The following is an 18,141-nucleotide window of genomic DNA, read 5'->3' as shown; positions in this document are numbered from 1 at the left end:
AGGCAGTGCTTCACCCACCTTTTAGGGTGTTCTCTGCATCCTATACCTACTTTAACTTAGATTAGGCAGTGCTTCACCCAATCTTTCCGGGTGTTCTCTGCATCCTATACCTACTTTAACTCAAATTACGCCACCTTTCCGGGTGTCCTCTGCCTACTAGATTGGGCAGTGCTTCACCCTTCTTACAGGGTGTGTTCTGCATCCTTAACGTAGATTAGACAGTGCTTCACCCATGTTCCGTGTATTCTCTATGCTGTCTACCCCATAAAAACCTTTTGGTGCAAGACATTGTTTTGCGGCAAATTGTGGAAATCCTGTTGGTGCAGGCTGCTATCAAATAAATGCACTGATGTTTCTGTTGAGTATATTTTGTTTCATGAACGAATACAGTACGCATAAGGGGGCAGCCAAAAGAGAAACTGTTACACTAGTTAAGTTGGGAGGAGATCGCCCAAAGAAAGAAGGGGGCGCCCAACAAAGGGATGTTAGACTAGTTAAGTAGTAAGGGGGTCTGCAGAGAACACCCGGAAATGTGGGTGAAGCACTGCCTAATCTAAGTTAAAGTAAGTAAAGGATGCAGAGAACACCCGGAAAGGTGGGTGAAGCACTGCCTAATCTAAGTTAAAGTAAGTAAAGGATGCAGAGAACACCCGGAAATGTGGGTGAAGCACTGCCTAATCTAAGTTAAAGTAAGTAAAGGATGCTGAGGACACCCGGAAAGGTGGATGAAGCACTGCCTAATGTAAGTTAAAGTAAGTAAAGGATGCAGAGGACACCCGGAAAGGTGGATGAAGCACTGCTTTTAATCTAAGTTAAAGTAGGTATAGGATGCAGAGAACACCCGGAAAGGTTGGGTGAAGCACTGCCTAATCTAAGTTAAAGTAGGTATAGGATGCAGAGAACACCCGGAAAGGTTGGGTGAAGCACTGCCTAATCTTAAAGGATGCAGAGAACACCCTAAAAGGTGGGTGAAGCACTGCCTAATGTAAGTTAAAGTAGGTATAGGATGCAGAGAACACCCGGAAAGGTGGGTGAAGCACTGCCTAATGTAAGTTAAAGTAAGTAAAGGATGCAGAGGACACCCGGAAAGGTGGGTGAAGCACTGCCTAATCTAAGTTAAAGTAAGTAAAGGATGCAGAGGACACCTGGAAAGGTGGGTGAAGCACTGCCTAATCTAAGTTAAAGTAAGTAAAGGATGCAGAGGACACCTGGAAAGGTGGGTGAAGCACTGCCTAATCTAAGTTAAAGTAGGTATAGGGTGCAGAGAACACCCGGAAAGGTGGGTGAAGCACTGCTTTTAATCTAAGTTAAAGTAGGTATAGGGTGCAGAGAACACCCGGAAAGGTGGGTGAAGCACTGCCTAATGTAAGTTAAAGTAAGTAAAGGATGCAGAGGACACCCGGAAAGGTGGGTGAAGCACTGCCTAATCTAAGTTAAAGTAAGTAAAGGATGCAGAGGACACCCGGAAAGGTGGGTGAAGCACTGCTTAATCTAAGTTAAAGTAAGTAAAGGATGCAGAGGACACCCGGAAAGGTGGGTGAAGCACTGCCTAATCTAAGTTAAAGTAGGTATAGGATGCAGAGGACACCCGGAAAGGTGGGTGAAGCACTGCCTAATCTAAGTTAAAGTAGGTATAGGGTGCAGAGAACACCCGGAAAGGTGGGTGAAGCACTGCTTAATCTATATAGGGAGGGGGGAAGCTCCTGATTGTAAACCTGCCTGATTCAGAATTTAAGTCAGCTACCTGATGACACCAAGCATTGCGAAACGAAAAACAATAAACACAACACAATAATAAAATTGGAAGGAGTAGGTTGTTCACCATGCAACGAGTCTGCAAAACAATAATTACAACTTATTAGTATTATAGGTGTAGTTAATTTTATGAGTATTTGAAAATTTATTGACTAATTATATCATGTATTTCAAAATATCTTTTGTAATTTAAATGCTTAACAAAAAAAAGATTTAAAGATGGAAAAAGTTATTCCTACTTAAAAATAGAACAGAAAACATATAGGTAAGGGGTTTGTTATGCCAAACATTTCAATGACACATACACTCCAGTTGCAAGGTAAAAATATGTAATATATTTCTACAGCTTACTTGTTACAGGTGATGCTTTGGCATGGAAGACTTCATCCAAACATCAGTCCCACCCAACAGTGTAATGTCTACAGCAGACAGCCCAGCTTCAGTTGGCTGCTTGATCCAGCCAACATCGGCCAAAGCACCAAGCACACAGACTCGATATTAACAAACAATTCAATGCCTACTTTAAGCAAAGGCAACCTGGTCTCAGTCTGCTGAAATTGCATTCAAACAACATTGACCAAGATGTCCCAAGCTTGAATTAGACATACCAAACCCAATCTCAACAATACAACACAGGCTCTAGACAGGCATGCAGTCAGGTCTCAGGCGGCATACGACATGTCACTTAAATATTTGTTATAATGTAGCTTTAATATATAATGTAAACATATAAACCACATATAAACCAACACCACAGGCACATATACCAACGTAGTCATACAACACCACTATATCAACAAATTCACAAAACAAACTTTGGCAGAATAAACACACCTAAAATGCAACACCGTATCTATATTAGAATTAAAGAAAGTTTTATCTTAATCTGCCTAAGCTGAATCCACATATACAGTTAGCCTAATAGAGGACAGCAAAGACACATGACATAACCAATTCAATGCCATCCGAGAACCAGATGACAGCCCCGCTTCAGTTGGCCGAACGTGGACCCACCCCTTACGGTTGACAGTGGACCCAGTCTTTCAGCTTCCCTCCACCAGCCTGCCCCCAGCCAACATCTGGCATACCAGACCGAAAATAACAAGACATGCAACAGGCAGACAGTCCTTTGCAACCAGCATCAGCCATCTTAAAAAGTGACCGGGTTAGGGTCTCAGACAACGTCTGCCAAGAAGCTCCAGACTGACACCAGACAAAAAAAGCCTAATTGATTCTTACAACAGTCAGCTAGCAAGGATATAACCCAGTTCCAGCTCCAACTGTGACAAAGCCACATATTTGGGTAACCTTCCCTGAGCCGCTCCAGACTAGCACCATACCAACAGACTTGGCGAACCATGCAATCATCACTAAATGCTGCAGGGTCATCGCTCTAGCCTAAAATATTCAGCCAAGCTCTGCCCTACAACACTAATGACAGCAGGCAACACAGACCGCAACAAAACATACATCCTCCAGTCAGCCAGTAAAGAAGTGCCACAGACCAGCGCCAGCCGAGAAAGAGAAGCCCGCAGACAAACATCTTTGACAAGGCCTTAACTGAGAAGCATCAATACTGACATCAAACCCGAATCACAACAATACTGTGCCGTCAATTAGAGGGGGAGATGTCTAGCGGCGGTGCACAGCCCACAGGCAGCTGCCCACCTATACCAGTAAACAGGGTCCGAACAGTAAATACATGTACTAGCGAGGTAAGCACTCCTACTAGCTAAGTACCCCTACCGATGAGCAGGAACAAGTAACTGCAGTGTACAGCCGCGTGAGCAGCCCATACACACACCGGTTTAAAACGGGAACAGCCCGATCCCCGTTGCGAACCAGTTGCTATCCCACCACCCAGTCATCTATCTGGCATCGAAACACAAACTCCAACAATTCAGACAGCCATACTCGATGCGTGATTGAGGCAAACCAGCCACAACCACCAACATCAGCCAAGCAAATCCCAACCACCATTACACAAGCAGGCGGAAGAGCAGACATTCTCAGGCTCACTATACAATTACTGGAGACTACTACATAGAGATTACAAAATAAAAACGGAATCGCTCGACAAGACACTGTTGAAATGAAACTGAGTGTCAGAAGGTCTTCTCTGTGAGTTCTGTAAGAAAAGAAGCAGGTTAAAGCTTAAAACAAGTTGTAGATTTATAAATAAAGCTTAGGTACACAAGACACTGACTTAAATAGTAGCTTTAGTATAAAACAAATTGCCAGCGAAGTTGAATAAAACTTATTCATTTTATTGAACAGACGTTTTGACAAAAAACTTTTGTCATCATCAGTGACTTTTGTAATACAAATCTATATGCTGTATATAAACACAATAACAAAATCTTGCAAACCTTGCCATGTAGTCTGGTGGTCAAATTAGGAACAGAAGGTGAATCCTCATGTGATGAAATCTAAAAGTAACATTCATAAACAGTTAAATCTCCAACATATATTTAATAGATCTACCACAAAATGATTGCAACAGCAAAAAAATGTCACTTTCCTAGTCATTTAAGGTAATGAACTGTTTTTAAATGAGCCTTTTCTGCTCCAAAATTATTATAATCACATTTAAAAACAAACAACAAATCAAGCAAGTTCATGAAATAGTACATCAGGAAAATAAACCAAATTATAGTTACTCATAATGATTAGTGCAAAAAAAAACAAATTTTGTTCCGTCTGTTGAGACTTTAACTGTTTGGGGGAGGTTGATTATTAAACATGAACAGGGCAATGTTTTCTCAAGTGACAAAATTGATGACACATATTTTTTTAATATTCTAAAGCAGTGTGGTCCAACTTTATTTTGATGCGGGCCATTAAAAATCGTTAACGTACTTCGCGGGCCAAGGTCTAAAATTTTTGCAGGTAAAACTTTTTTCGGGCACAATCATCAGGGTGACTATACACCGTTTTTAATCAATATATTTTTATCTTTTATAGTTATATACCAAGTAGTATCTGTCAAAAACATGTTTCTACTCTGGTGCAAAAATGCCCAAACGATTTGTTGACACAAGAACCCTTTATTACACATAACAAAGCCTTGTCATGCGTCACAATAGGATATTTTTACAGCACTTTGTGTTGTTTAATTATCACATTTTAAAACATTGAAAACAAAAATTATAGTTGTCACGTTGAACTTTCGCGGACCAACAAAATTAACTCGCGGGCCACAATTGGCCCGCGGGCCTGCAGTTGGACCACGCTGTTTTAAAGGTTTCATAAAATAAGCTGGTATTTTTTTGCCCAAACATTTATTGCCTATCAAGTATTTGCAGCGATGACATACATATCAATCAGTATAGAAAATGTAGCCACATAGGCAAATACGATTAATGAGTTTCGTTAGGCAATAAATTAAACACAGGGTCTGGTAAGTTTAACTTAATTACTAACACAGCTTCACATATTTGGGTCATGCTACAGTTCCAAAGAACATTATTGTATAAAGACCAACACTTTTTCAAACCAAAGTATGCACGTTGTGCAATGTTACAGCTAAAATATAGGCATCTTTAACATTAAATTAGTTTATGCTGATGTGTAACGTACAGATAAGCTTACAAACATGCCACAATCAGTTAATCACTAAATCTGCATACTTCTACCATTCCATACAACACCAGTTGCGAAAAAAAGTCATCTAAAAACTGCTTTTGAAAAGTCATTACAATAATATATAATAAGGCGGATCTAATTGCAACTAGAAGGGTGGCTTAGCACATATTTCCCTTGCATATACACTATAACCTATTTTAAAACATAAATATATTTCCTATGCTTATTTTGCATTGGGTCCCATATTAGTCACCGTCTTTTATAACTTTAGTCGTTTCTGCAGGCAAAAACTCATGGGTCCCCACACATGCAAAGTTGTAGATAATGCATTTCAAGAGATAACCATGCAAAAGTCGGGTGTTGTAAGGTAAAACACAGTGATCGGCACTGGGCTTAAATAATAATACTATGTAGAATACAAACTATAAAATTAGATTCACCCCAGATATTGTTTGAAGTATGTCCTATTTAACGTTTTAAACAACTGACCCATTTTAGGGGGCTAGTAGGGTAACTAATTGGGTTCGACACACAAACTAAAAATATATAAAAACCACAATGACTCAATCAATAGTACTGCAAAATTTCAGCCCAATCCGCCAATGTTTAAAATTTTGACCACTAGAGGTGTTTTGAGCAACAACCGATAATGTTTCTGACGTCATAGGGCTGTTAACAAGCCCCTAACTGCCATGGCGCAAAAACGACCACCAAGAAACCCACCAATGAGCAACAAACAACTGGTGCCCAGTACCATACAAATATGTTTTACACTTTAGGGGCTTGTGGGGTAAATGTTAGGACTACAGGGTTGAACACAACAATTGACACCTATAAATGGCATACTATACAAGAAATCCAAATTTCAGCCAATTCTGCCACTGTTTAAAAACTCACCCATTTTAGGGGGCTAGCGGGGTAAATACTGGGGTTATCAACAAAAACAAAGTGGGATGCACATCTACATGAATATATCTACCATCGATGTAAATTTCAGCCAAATCCATCAAACATTTGATGGAAAAACGAGTCGGACAAACTTTGGGTAAAAACACCCATTTTAGGGGGCTAGCGGGGTAAATACTGGGGTTATCAACAAAAACAAAGTGGGATGCACATCTACATGAATATATCTACCATCGATGTAAATTTCAGCCAAATCCATCAAACATTTGATGGAAAAACGAGTCGGACAAACTTTGGGTAAAAACACCCATTTTAGGGGGCGAGCGGGGTAAATACTGGGGTTATCAACAAAAACAAAGTGGGACGCACATCTACATGAACATATCTACCATCGATGTAAATTTCAGCCAAATCCATCAAACATTTGATGGAAAAACGAGTCGGACAAACTTTGGGGAGAAAAAAAAAAGAAGAAAAAAAAACAAAAACAATTTGAGTAAAATCAATATGTGTCCCCTTCAGGGAAGGGGACCCATAATAACAAAACAGTCAGTGCACATTCAAAGAAAAATCCAAACACTGCCAAACCAGTGGCTATTAACCATTACAGTACAAGCAGCTACAATCATCTACATTGTGGTATTCGACAAAAACTTGTAATTCACCTTTTCCAACTAAAAGAAATGCCATACCCTAAAGGCAGACTTGGACAATTAGATTTTTTCAGTTTTTCGAATAAGATTAGAAATGAAAATAGAGCATCTCATTTTTTTACTATTAGACCACAATTATCTAGTTGTCCAAAGTCTGCCTAAAGGTTAAACCAGGTTAAAGACCACTGTTGCAATGGTCTCTAAAAAATTTGTAAGGCTACAATGCAAATTTGTTTCGTAAAACAAATACATTCTGATCAACCCTAGGGATAACCATTCTCCTTTATAAACACTGGAAAAAAAACAAATTCTGAACACTAGCAACGGAAAACGCCACCCAAAGGCTTGTGTAGGTCTTTTGCCTAAACTAGAAGGGTTGCTTAGCACATGTACCCATTGACATACACCGTTACTATTTTAAAATGGGATTAAATAGACTATGCTTAAAAAAAAATCAGGTCTCATTTTAAGGGAATAGTGGGGGTAAGGGATAGATTTATATCAGTGTTTCATACCTGAACGGAACGAAACCAAGTAACGCTGATTCGTTCTGGACCAATATGTTCATTTCGTTCTAGTCTGATAGAAATAAATTTATAACGATATTTTTTGGTATTTCAGTCTTACCAAACGAACGTTTCTTTGTGGTCTTTACAACTGTTAAGCGAAAAATGATGGAACACACAAGAAATATTGTCGGTTGTTGTTATGTCACATAACATTTGCCAATGATAGTCAAACAGATGTAAATTGCAGGAGCTTTAATTTTTATTATAGCTTAACGACGTGAAATTTTCAGCAGTTGTTTCATGTCAAATGTCCAGAATGAAATACCGGAATAAAAAGTAACGGTATTTCGTTCCGTTCCGGTATTTTGAATATTTTTTATTTCACCATTTGAGCTAAAAATTATTTATTTCGTTCTGGTATAATGTTCTGTTCTGTTATGAAACACTGATTTATATGGTGAAAAGCAATAATAATCACATTAGAAGGGCAATAGGCACCATTGTTTAGTGTGCTTTGTCTTTACTGAGGTGGCATATTTAAGTGAAACAAATTGTTATTTTTTACATGATCCCCTTGGCTTTACCACATAAATGTTAAGGTTCATAGCTTATTATCACTTATATTGTCAGTGATAAACACATACATTTACTCACAAAATTGCTTAACTGGGATTTGACACAATTCATGTTATCCAGCTCACTTGGTGGTTATGATGTCACAATATGGATGCCACAGTAGGTAATAATTAGGGGTGGAAAAAAGTTCCTGACGTGGTGGGGTGCATTATTATCTGTAGTGAAGTGGTCTGGTTTTAAAAGTTTTTATAAAAAAACTAAATGTGGCTTGTTTACTTCCCATGGGAATTCAGTGTAAAATGGTAAATGAGACTAGCAAATTTGCCATTTAACTAATACAAGCAGTTCACCTACATACCGTAATTTTCAAGTATAGTGCGCCCCCGTGCATAATACGCACCCTAAAAATGGCATGTCGATGCTGGAAAAAAGCCTGTACCCATGTATAATACGCACCCAAATTTGTACTCTTAAATCCGTAAACGTAAAATTATTTCAGAAAAAAGATCATCTTTTGAAACAACTGCTGGTCAGTATCACTGTGCATGTGCTCGCTCGCAAACTCGATAGCGAAAAAAGTTTAGGATTTGTGTAGGGTACACCGTGACAGCAAACGAGATCTTACTGGTCGCGTTCAAGCGGAACCGATCTTAATACTTGCAGAGAACATTTTTATTTTTAAAACACAAATGAAGTTTAATATGTATCAGATTAAAATTCCTAAAAATCAGAATAATTAAATTCAAACTTATATACAAAATTTTAGTTCGATCCGTTGCATATCGGCAATGATATCACCCCATTTACATTGTCGCTAAATGGGCAGTGTGCAGTATTTGACAATAACACACCATCAAGGATTGCACCATCGCATCAAACGATGTGTCGTCAATTATGAATTTTACTGACTAAGTGTGTTGGGCAGGATGGCTAAATGTGATGCGCGATTGACAACAAACAAGAAGAAAGTACTGATTTCAAGTTTTATTTCGAGGGAGATTTTCTTCAAAAATTGTTGTACCCATGCATAATGCGCACCCTAGATTTTAGGACAATAAATTAATTAAATTTTGCGCATTATACACGGAAAATTACGGTAATAAACATTCTTCTGGTTGAACTAGAAAGGCGCTTTCATTTATATTGACAATTTACATATTTTATACTGTCCTATTCAATAAAACTATATGCACTAATTGACTTACTATATATATGTATTGTTTTTGCAAGCAAAAACGAACAGGCCCCATGTATGTGTACATAGGTGTCGATTTTTTAATTATTTGCAAAATTTTAGAGGAGACCTTTCCATGTTTTGGAAACATCCATCAGCCGTTAAAACCCACAATCTTAGGAACACAAAGCAGTTGCGTTAACTGCTTCGTTGTCCTGGCGACCACACGATCTAAGTTATGACCCTTATTCGCTTAAACCAGGGGTCACTAAACGTTTTACACTGTGGGCCGGATAACTTTAATAACGATTCGCGCGAGCCGCATAGTTAACATGTTCTAGCGCCGTCTTTTCAAAGTTAGCCCGTGATGCGATTTTCATAGGTGGGCCAAAATATGGTCTTTCTACAATTCCATTTAAAATCTGGTGATCCGACTGTTAAATTGTATAGTTAGTATCAACTAACGAGCAATGCTCGTATACTACGTCACAAGTAACAAAAGAATGCAAAACACAATTAACAATTGTAGTCTCGTCTGTGACGTAACAAACTGGCTGTGGTCTATTTTGGGCGTTGTAATCCTATTTATCCAAAATATGTGGGCAGTAGTTTGGTGACCCCTGGGTTAAACAAATGAAATAACATTTACAGATATAGCAAACTTTCACACAGTCAGATAGTGAAGTTGCGACAGGATTTAAGTGTAGTAATTCTTTTCTTATTATTGAAATCTCCTTTCAAGTAAAACGACTGCGACGATTCAGGGTCATCAAAAACAGATCAAGAAAATTCAGTGTGAAAAACCACTAAATCTGTCGCTACATATAGGATTTAAGTGTACGTTGTTCAAGATGTTCATTCACATTGCTTGTGACGATTTTTAAATGACTCAACATTAAACAGAAAACGTCTTATTCGAGGGTTGCTTGCATTTTGGCTGCAAAAATGACTATATTTTAGCTTGACTTGTCATTCCTGCAGTTAACATAAAGCAAATATAAGATACTTGAACAACCATAATAATGCTGATTGTTACTGCAATCATTGTTATGTTGTGCAACAAACCACGAGACACTTGCGTTTGTCATTGATTGTGACCTTCAATCTTACAAACAGCCGGTTTCAACTACTTTACGGTATAGACGTGTATGTGGTCTTTCTGGCAATATATACTTTATTTTAAACAAAAACAGGGGAGACAATACATATGTTGTCACCCCTGTTTTTTCAGGAGGGGAGACATGTCACCATGGTCACCCCCAAATCGACGCCTATGTATGTGTATGTGCTAATTAGTAACAGTATTGTTATGATATGAGTATTTTTAGATTCTAAAGGACAAGTTACAAAAAGATTCACCCTAAACTTTTAAAAAATTTGCCTTTTTTCTTTTTACATCATTGCAGAAACAAACGATTGTGACCTTCTATCTTAGTTTTGGTGACACATATTTCATTGTTCTATTCTAGCAAGTTTAGCCTGACATGTACAACGTGGAACCAAAACTGAAAATGCATAAGCGATTGTTGAAAAAAATACAACCACATCAACTACCCAATATTGGTGGCAGAGTAGCAAGACCAACAATATATTTATCGTCCCCAACCCTTCACATTGTGATACAATCATATGACTAACTTTGCTTCATGATACACATGATCATACATGAAGTATATAATGATTGTCTGGTAAGGCAGTCCAACCAAAATCACCAAATGAGTAAAAATAAGTACAAACTATCAAAAACCCATTCAATTTTATGTTCTATCTTGAAAGAAGTGGTAAATAGTGATAATATAGGGTAAACAAAACAAGCAACACCAATAAATGAAAAAGCTAACCAAATTTTATATAATTCGGACATTAAAAAAATCACCCATTTTAGGTGGCCTACAGGGCAAATGTTTGGTCAACAGGGTGAAACATAACAATCAACACCTATAAATGAAATCTTCTACAAATTAACCAAATTCCAATGCATTCGAGCCTTGGTTAAAAAATTCTCTCCTTTTGGAAGGCTGATTAGATAAATAGCGGAGCTGCAGTTCAAAACAAAACTATTGAAATCCCAAAATAGCATAATCTGCGAACTGTCTAATTTTACAACTATCCACATTTTATCCAATTCAACATTGTTTAAACTAGAAGGGTGGCGTAGCACATATTGCCATTGCACATACACTGTGACCTATTTCTTAACATATATTTACATCCGACACTTATTTTATATTGGGTCCCATATCACCCACCATCTTTTATAACCTTAGTTGTTTCTGCAAATAGAAACTCATGTGTCCCCACATAAGTTGTAAATAATGCATTTCAAGAGATAACAATAAGAAAGTTTGGCATTGTAACGTCAAACACAGTGATCGGTACTGTGCTTAAATAAATATGCTGTATGGAGTACAGACTATTCAAATTCATTCCATTCATACACTTATTAAGGTTTTTCTATTTTACGACTATCTGAGAAAAAAGTGTTAAATAATGAGAAAATAGCCTAAAACACAACAATCAGCTCCTATTAATAGTGAATTGCACTTGACTGTAGGAGTTTAGTGGAGTAAATGATAGGTACTACAGAGTTTAACACAACAATCAACACCTACAAATGGTACACTCTACAAACTGTTGTAACTTCATTTAATTCTTACATTGTTTAAAAAAATTGAACCATTTTGGGGGGCTAGTGGGGTAAATGTTGGGGCAACAGGGTTGCACACAACATTGTACACCTATAAATGGCACACTATACAAGCTACGTAAATTTCATTCAATTCTGATATTGTTTACAAAATGAACCCATTTTGGGGGGCTAGTGGGGTAAATGTTGGGGCAACAGGGTTGAACATAACAAACAACAACTATAAATAGCACACTATATAAGCTGTCCAAATTTCATCAAATTCGGACAATAAAAATTCACCCTTTTTAAGGGGCTAGAGGGGTAAATATTGGGGTTACACAGTAAAACACAACAATTGACAACTATAAATGACAAATTCTGCAAGCCTTTCAAATTTCACTAAATTCAGACACCGTTTAAAAAACTCACCCATTTTAGTGGGTCAGTGGGGTAACTAATGGGGTGTAACACCCAAAAGTATAAAATATAAATCCATGATGACCCAATTACCAGTCTTGTGAAATTTTATCCAAATTGAACAATGTTTAAAATTCTGACTACTAGAGGTGTTATCAGCAACATTTGTCAACGCTTCTGACGTCATAAGGCTGTTAACACTCCTCTGACTGGCATGTGACAAACGTCCACCAAGTAATGCACAAACACAAGTACCATATGTACTGGTGCCTTTATTATACCATTCCACCACAGAAATCTTTTGTTTGTGGTGCGCAGCAATATACAAAAATGTTTTACACTTTGGGGTCTAGCGGGGTAAATACTGGGGTTATCAAGTCAAACAAAGCAAATGGCACATCTGCATTACCATATCTACGATCTGTGAAAGTTTCATCCAAATTCACCGAACATTTCATGCCAAAAGTACATGGACAAACTTTGGCAGAAAAAAGAAAAAGGAAAAAACAGAGTGAAATCGAGATGTGTCCCCTTCAGGGAAGGAAACCCGTAATAATTTACCCAATAAACTGCAAAAACTGCCATCAAGGAAATGGTTTTCCTATATACTGCCAGTTTATATATACTACATTATACTTAACGATGTATCACATATACCATTTACTATATTTATAATGAATATATATTTGGCACCTACCACTGGCGTAGAGTACGGGGGTGCGGCGCACCCCCGGCCTTGACCTTTGTACAACATCATAATCGCATCTTTGTTTAAGTTACGGCGGTTTTAAAACGTGTTTTTAGCCAAAATACATTTGTAATCACGTCATTGATCGAATAGACATCGGTTGAAAGGCAACAATTGTAATTGTTTCAAAATAACAGGCATTTTATTGCAACATAATCATGACCTATAGACTAACATTTCAGTATTATTGAGTGCAATTACTTTCTTCAAAAAAAAATATTATGATTTTTTTAGTTAATAAATTCACTGGGCCAACATTTAACAATGTAAACAATTCCTAAGCTGTGTTTAATGTCCGTTTGCAAAGCACTGCAACAGCCTAAATTTGCTCCAACGGGACTTCAGTTTAAGCGTCAACAATACACGGCCAGCTGTATTTAAAACAAAAATTGCTTTTACTTTTATTTCCCGCTGCATCAAATTGCTTAAAAACTAAATCGTCATTAAAATTGCTGATTCGGCAAACCGTCTTTTCGATACATATGTTATCAGTGATCACTTATCAGACGCACAACAAACGTCCCAACGACACAAAAAATGCGTCAAGTGACAATTTGCAAAATAATTTGACAGAAACTACAGGCTAAAGCACTTAAAAGGTATTGGTATTTGGTCCCATACCGCCAAAGTATCATACGTGTACACATAGTACACATGGTTTAGGTATTGCGCCGATAATGAAAAGTCGCACCCCCGCCATTTTTTTAAAACTCTACGCCTATGGCACCTACATTTCATTGGGTCCCTATCTTTTTCCTGGCACTTTATAACATAATTGTTTCTGCAAGCATAATCTAATGGGCCCCCACACATGTGCATATGTGATTTGGTAACAGTTAAAATAGGGCACAATCATTGTTAAACTGGAATAGTTGGTTTCCTATATATTCCATTTTACAGAAACTGTGCCATATTTACGCACCATTCATTATAATTGTAAGGGATATATATATACTTGATGGATACATTCAGTATGGTACCAATATTTTTGTGGCCTGTTATAACATAATTGTTTTTGCAAGCAAAAACCAATGGGTCCCCACACACACATATATTTTGAATTCGTAACAGGATGAATGGCACATGTTTAGGCTAGGGAAGAATTTGAATTGCACAGATGACATTATTAAAAAAGTCGTATTAAAAAAGTTGTTTAGGTGATTTTTATAAATCAACGACAACTAATTTCATCAAATGTTATATAGGGGCAAATTTTGTTTCCCGTGGCTGGGGTCAATGCAAAGCTTCAGACAACAGACATTAGTGTCGATTTTTCACGGTTTTCATCGTGCGAAAGGTAGCCTGTCGTTAACCGCCATAAGACCAAAACTGCATGATACAACAATTGTGCATGTTTAAAATAGAATACTTGCAACATATCATAACTATTTGTATTTCACAAAAATGTTGCGTCAAGCAGCATTTACTACTTGCTGTGCATAAGCAAAGCATACCTTTACCCAGTTTCAAAGATATGCCATTCATGACTGGTTTGTTAACAAGATCCTGATCTATTCAGATTCTTTCAAGTACTTAGAACTTAGAAGTATCATTTCATTACTTTTTCATTCACTCCCTACTCAACAACAATATTTTGCTTTAAATCTCCATACTATACAGTCTGTTATGTAACACACTTATTTGAGTGCAGACCGACTGTTTGATAAACTTAAAGCCAGGTGGTACATGTTTTTATGCATGAAGCAGAGATCATTCCAAATCATAAACCAATTAATCACTCCATTGCCCCTAGGGAACACAGTATATAGCATGGACACTACAGCGTTTAAATCGAATCAGGGACTAGAAAGATTCTAGTCTAAATTACCCATGAACACAAAAACAAATATTCTGACCAAAAAAGTGAAAACAGATAAATTCAACTGTAAGTAACATATTGCTTTAAATAACACCAAACCACAAAGAAAACAAATATATATTCACAACAAATCTGGGTTATATATATTAGTAGGTATCACTGCTTCAATTTTATGTTTAAGATGTGAACTGCTGGGTCAAATGAAGTCAAAATTTATAAGAACAATTTCATGAATATATATCTAACGAGAATCATAATTTTGAATCCACATGCTGGACCAAATGGAAGGAACAAACCCACATAAGACATTACAAAATATCAAAAAAACACATACAAAAACAATATGTAATACAACTGTTCCCAAAATTCGGAGGCAGCATTTTACTTAAAAAACAGCTAGTTCATACACCATAGCTTTGTAACTAAACTTGATCAAACTAATATAGTTATTATTTGAGCATTACTTAAACAAACAATTCAAACAAACCTTGCAATCCAAGTCATGAGATGATCCAACTTCATAAAAGCTTGATGAATCTCTTCTGTGATGAAAGTTTGAGGGAAAGCTGAAAATCACATTTGTAATTAGTCAATTTTCTAACATATGCATATTTTACATGCATACAACCAATTTAACATTTACCAAAAAATCCCTTCCTATAATTATGAACAAACAATCATTTTTTTGTTATTTTAGTTTAAAACAATGGGCACTCCTAAAGTTGTCACAATCGAACCCTCCTTGGACATAAAGAAGATAGAAAGCATATTAATGAGTGTAAATTACAATGAGGTAAATTACAAACTGTCGTAATTTCATACAACCTTAAAATTGACCAGTTTTAAGCAAGTAACTAGGTAAAAGTTAAGACTGCAGGGTAAAAGAGAATGTATCTCAGAGACTGCTGTATTTCACAACAGATACAATGGTTTGGTTTAAATAGGACAAAAACACATTGCACCAACCAACAAAATATGAAACTCCTAGGTCACAGATACATTTAAGCAAATACAGCCTTAAATAAAACAAAATCTTGTTTAAGGGGCCTGTATTGACAAACTAAGATGTGTGTAAGTTTAAGTAAGTTTGAAGCACCATTTCTTGTTTATAACAGATGGTATAAACAACGAGGAAAAGCAGTGGTGGGATTCAGCTGGTTCGCGCCAGTTCTATAGAACCGTCTCAATTTATGAGATCAGCGAACCGGTTAGCATTACTAGTTACTGTCAATGGATCTTGTGGAGACAGCTGACAAAAACTGGAATCCAACCACTGAGGGAAACCATATTACCAACATGTCAAAGAATAAAGGATTAAATATAATTAAATGAAAATAATTAAACCACTTTTATACCTTTCATGTCAGTTTTCTGTTTTCCTGTTGTCATTTCATTCTGAGTTCAGAATTAATGTTAAAATGTTAGGTTTAAAAATAATCTGAAAAAGATATTCAAACTGTTACACCACAATCTAGTAGCTCATGGAAAAACGAATTTTAGACAATCTTATGAAATATGTATGCAACAACCTGAACTTAACAAAATTGTCGTGGTGCATTAATTTTAAACCCTAACTCCACGTGGCTTACTTTAATATTCGCAAAGTCTTGGTTTTGACACGATAAGCAAACTTACATGGTATGTAGGCACAAATTAAAACACCGTTGTTTTTAGTGGTAAAGTTTGACTGATTAATAACATTACTATTTTTACTCTTTGTCTGATAACATGCGCATTAACATAACTGTTGTTCGTTGACAAGTGCGATTTGATAACACATAATTTCTGCTTGACATTGATCGTTCTGATAATGACCGGATACAAATCGCCATTGACCTTGAACTTTAACCACAAAATCAAAACATCCGCTCGTTTGCGTGTTCAATCATCCATGGAAAATTAATAAATCCCAGAAGCGCAGATGACAATTTCCCACGCAATAATAATTTGAATTTGAGCAAAAAAATATTTCTTTTTATTTCCGAAAATAGAAGCCAAAATAACTTTAGAAATAGTCTCACCAATGATTTTAAAATATCTCTTTTTATTTCCGAAAATAGAAGCCAAAATAACTTTACTTTTGAAATCATTGGTCTCACAATATTTTATATATCCGTAGTCGTAAAAAAAAACATCAAAAAAACACGGAAAAAAATAACTGATTTATGGATCAAGTGTTCTTTTTAGTACTTCCTAAACAAGTATCTAAAGATTATGTGGTGCAAAGTCTTGTTCAGGTATGTTTTTGTTCAGTAACTCAGTAACTGTTTTTATTAAATATTTCGACTTTTTACACGATCATGCTCACGTGGTTAAAGTAATGCTTTATAACTTGCAACGAAATCGTCTTTGAAGTATAAAACATAAACAGCATAAAACATAGTTATTTTGTATTATTGGCATTTTTCAGGTTGGCTTTTTAAAAGATACTTCAGACCAGGGCTTCCCAAACTGGGGGTCGCGACCCCGGAAGGGGTCGCTTAACAAACTTGAGGGGCCGCAGAGAGCTGTACCAATTTTGCAGGAAGTAATCCATACACTGGGGTAGAGTACGGGAGTGCCGCACACCCCCGGCCTTGACCTTTATATAACGTCACAATGTTGTTTTTGTTCAAGTTACGTCGGTTTCAAAACGTTGCAGCTATGCGCAAACCAGCTTGTAGTGACGCCATTGATCGAACAAACGTCGGTTGAAACGCAACAATTGCAATTGTTTTGAAATACACAGGCATTTTAATTGCAACATAAAGATGACACATGGTGTTACAGACTAACGTTTAACTATTGTGTCATTGTGTGGCGCAATAACTTTCTCTGATAAAATACGTAATAAATTTACGATTTCTAAGCTGTGTTTAATGTCCGTTTGCAAAGCACTGCAACGACCTAAACTTGGTCCAAGGTGACAAATGCCTATTGGCAAAACAATGTGACAGAAACTAAAGGCTAAAGCACGTAAAAGGTATCGGTGTTTGAACTTGTAAAGTAATAGACTCCGATTACCGGTAGGTTGTTTTTAGTTTTCGCTCGAATTAGTCGTTTCAATAAATACAACAAACGTATTTTTTCATTGTTTATCATATTATCCGTGAAGGGTCGCGGAAAATTTAAAGAGATTAATAGGGGTCGCGATGAAAAAAGTTTGGGAAGCCCTGCTTCAGACAACATAATTTCTTGGTCAAAAGAAGATTGTTAAAAAGTTCTACGTTTCTCTGGCAGCTCCACCGGGGCGCCCACCGGGGCGTCGTGTGTCAATAAACACAACTTTAATAATAGGTTTCCTCATTACCTTTTATTTGCTGGTTCGTCGCAAGTCCAGAAAACTTTTCCAGAGGCGTCGCAACAAAAAAAGTTTGAGAACCACTGGCCT

General features: G+C 36.9%; 1 long non-coding RNA gene across 2 annotated transcripts; it reads right to left on the bottom strand.

Moving 5' to 3' along the window:
• Nucleotides 1-347: 347 nt before the first annotated feature.
• Nucleotides 348-18,133, bottom strand: LOC145233618 (uncharacterized). 2 transcript variants are annotated; one of them, XR_013861142.1, is made up of 6 exons: nucleotides 18,061-18,133; nucleotides 16,127-16,166; nucleotides 15,259-15,337; nucleotides 4,125-4,184; nucleotides 2,107-3,883; nucleotides 348-1,834 (listed from the first exon to the last, which is right to left on the bottom strand). It is a non-coding gene; the product is annotated as an uncharacterized LOC145233618 (long non-coding RNA). The 2 variants fall into 2 exon arrangements; XR_013861141.1 differs by lacking the exon at nucleotides 18,061-18,133 and having other exon boundaries at nucleotides 16,127-16,227.
• Nucleotides 18,134-18,141: the final 8 nt, after the last annotated feature.

Source organism: Phallusia mammillata, chromosome 6 (genome assembly GCF_965637545.1).
Source record: "Phallusia mammillata chromosome 6, kaPhaMamm4.hap1.1, whole genome shotgun sequence".
Lineage (NCBI taxonomy): Eukaryota > Metazoa > Chordata > Ascidiacea > Phlebobranchia > Ascidiidae > Phallusia > Phallusia mammillata.
Note: the sequence above shows the minus strand (reverse complement) of the source record. Positions and strands in the feature narration are given on the sequence as shown.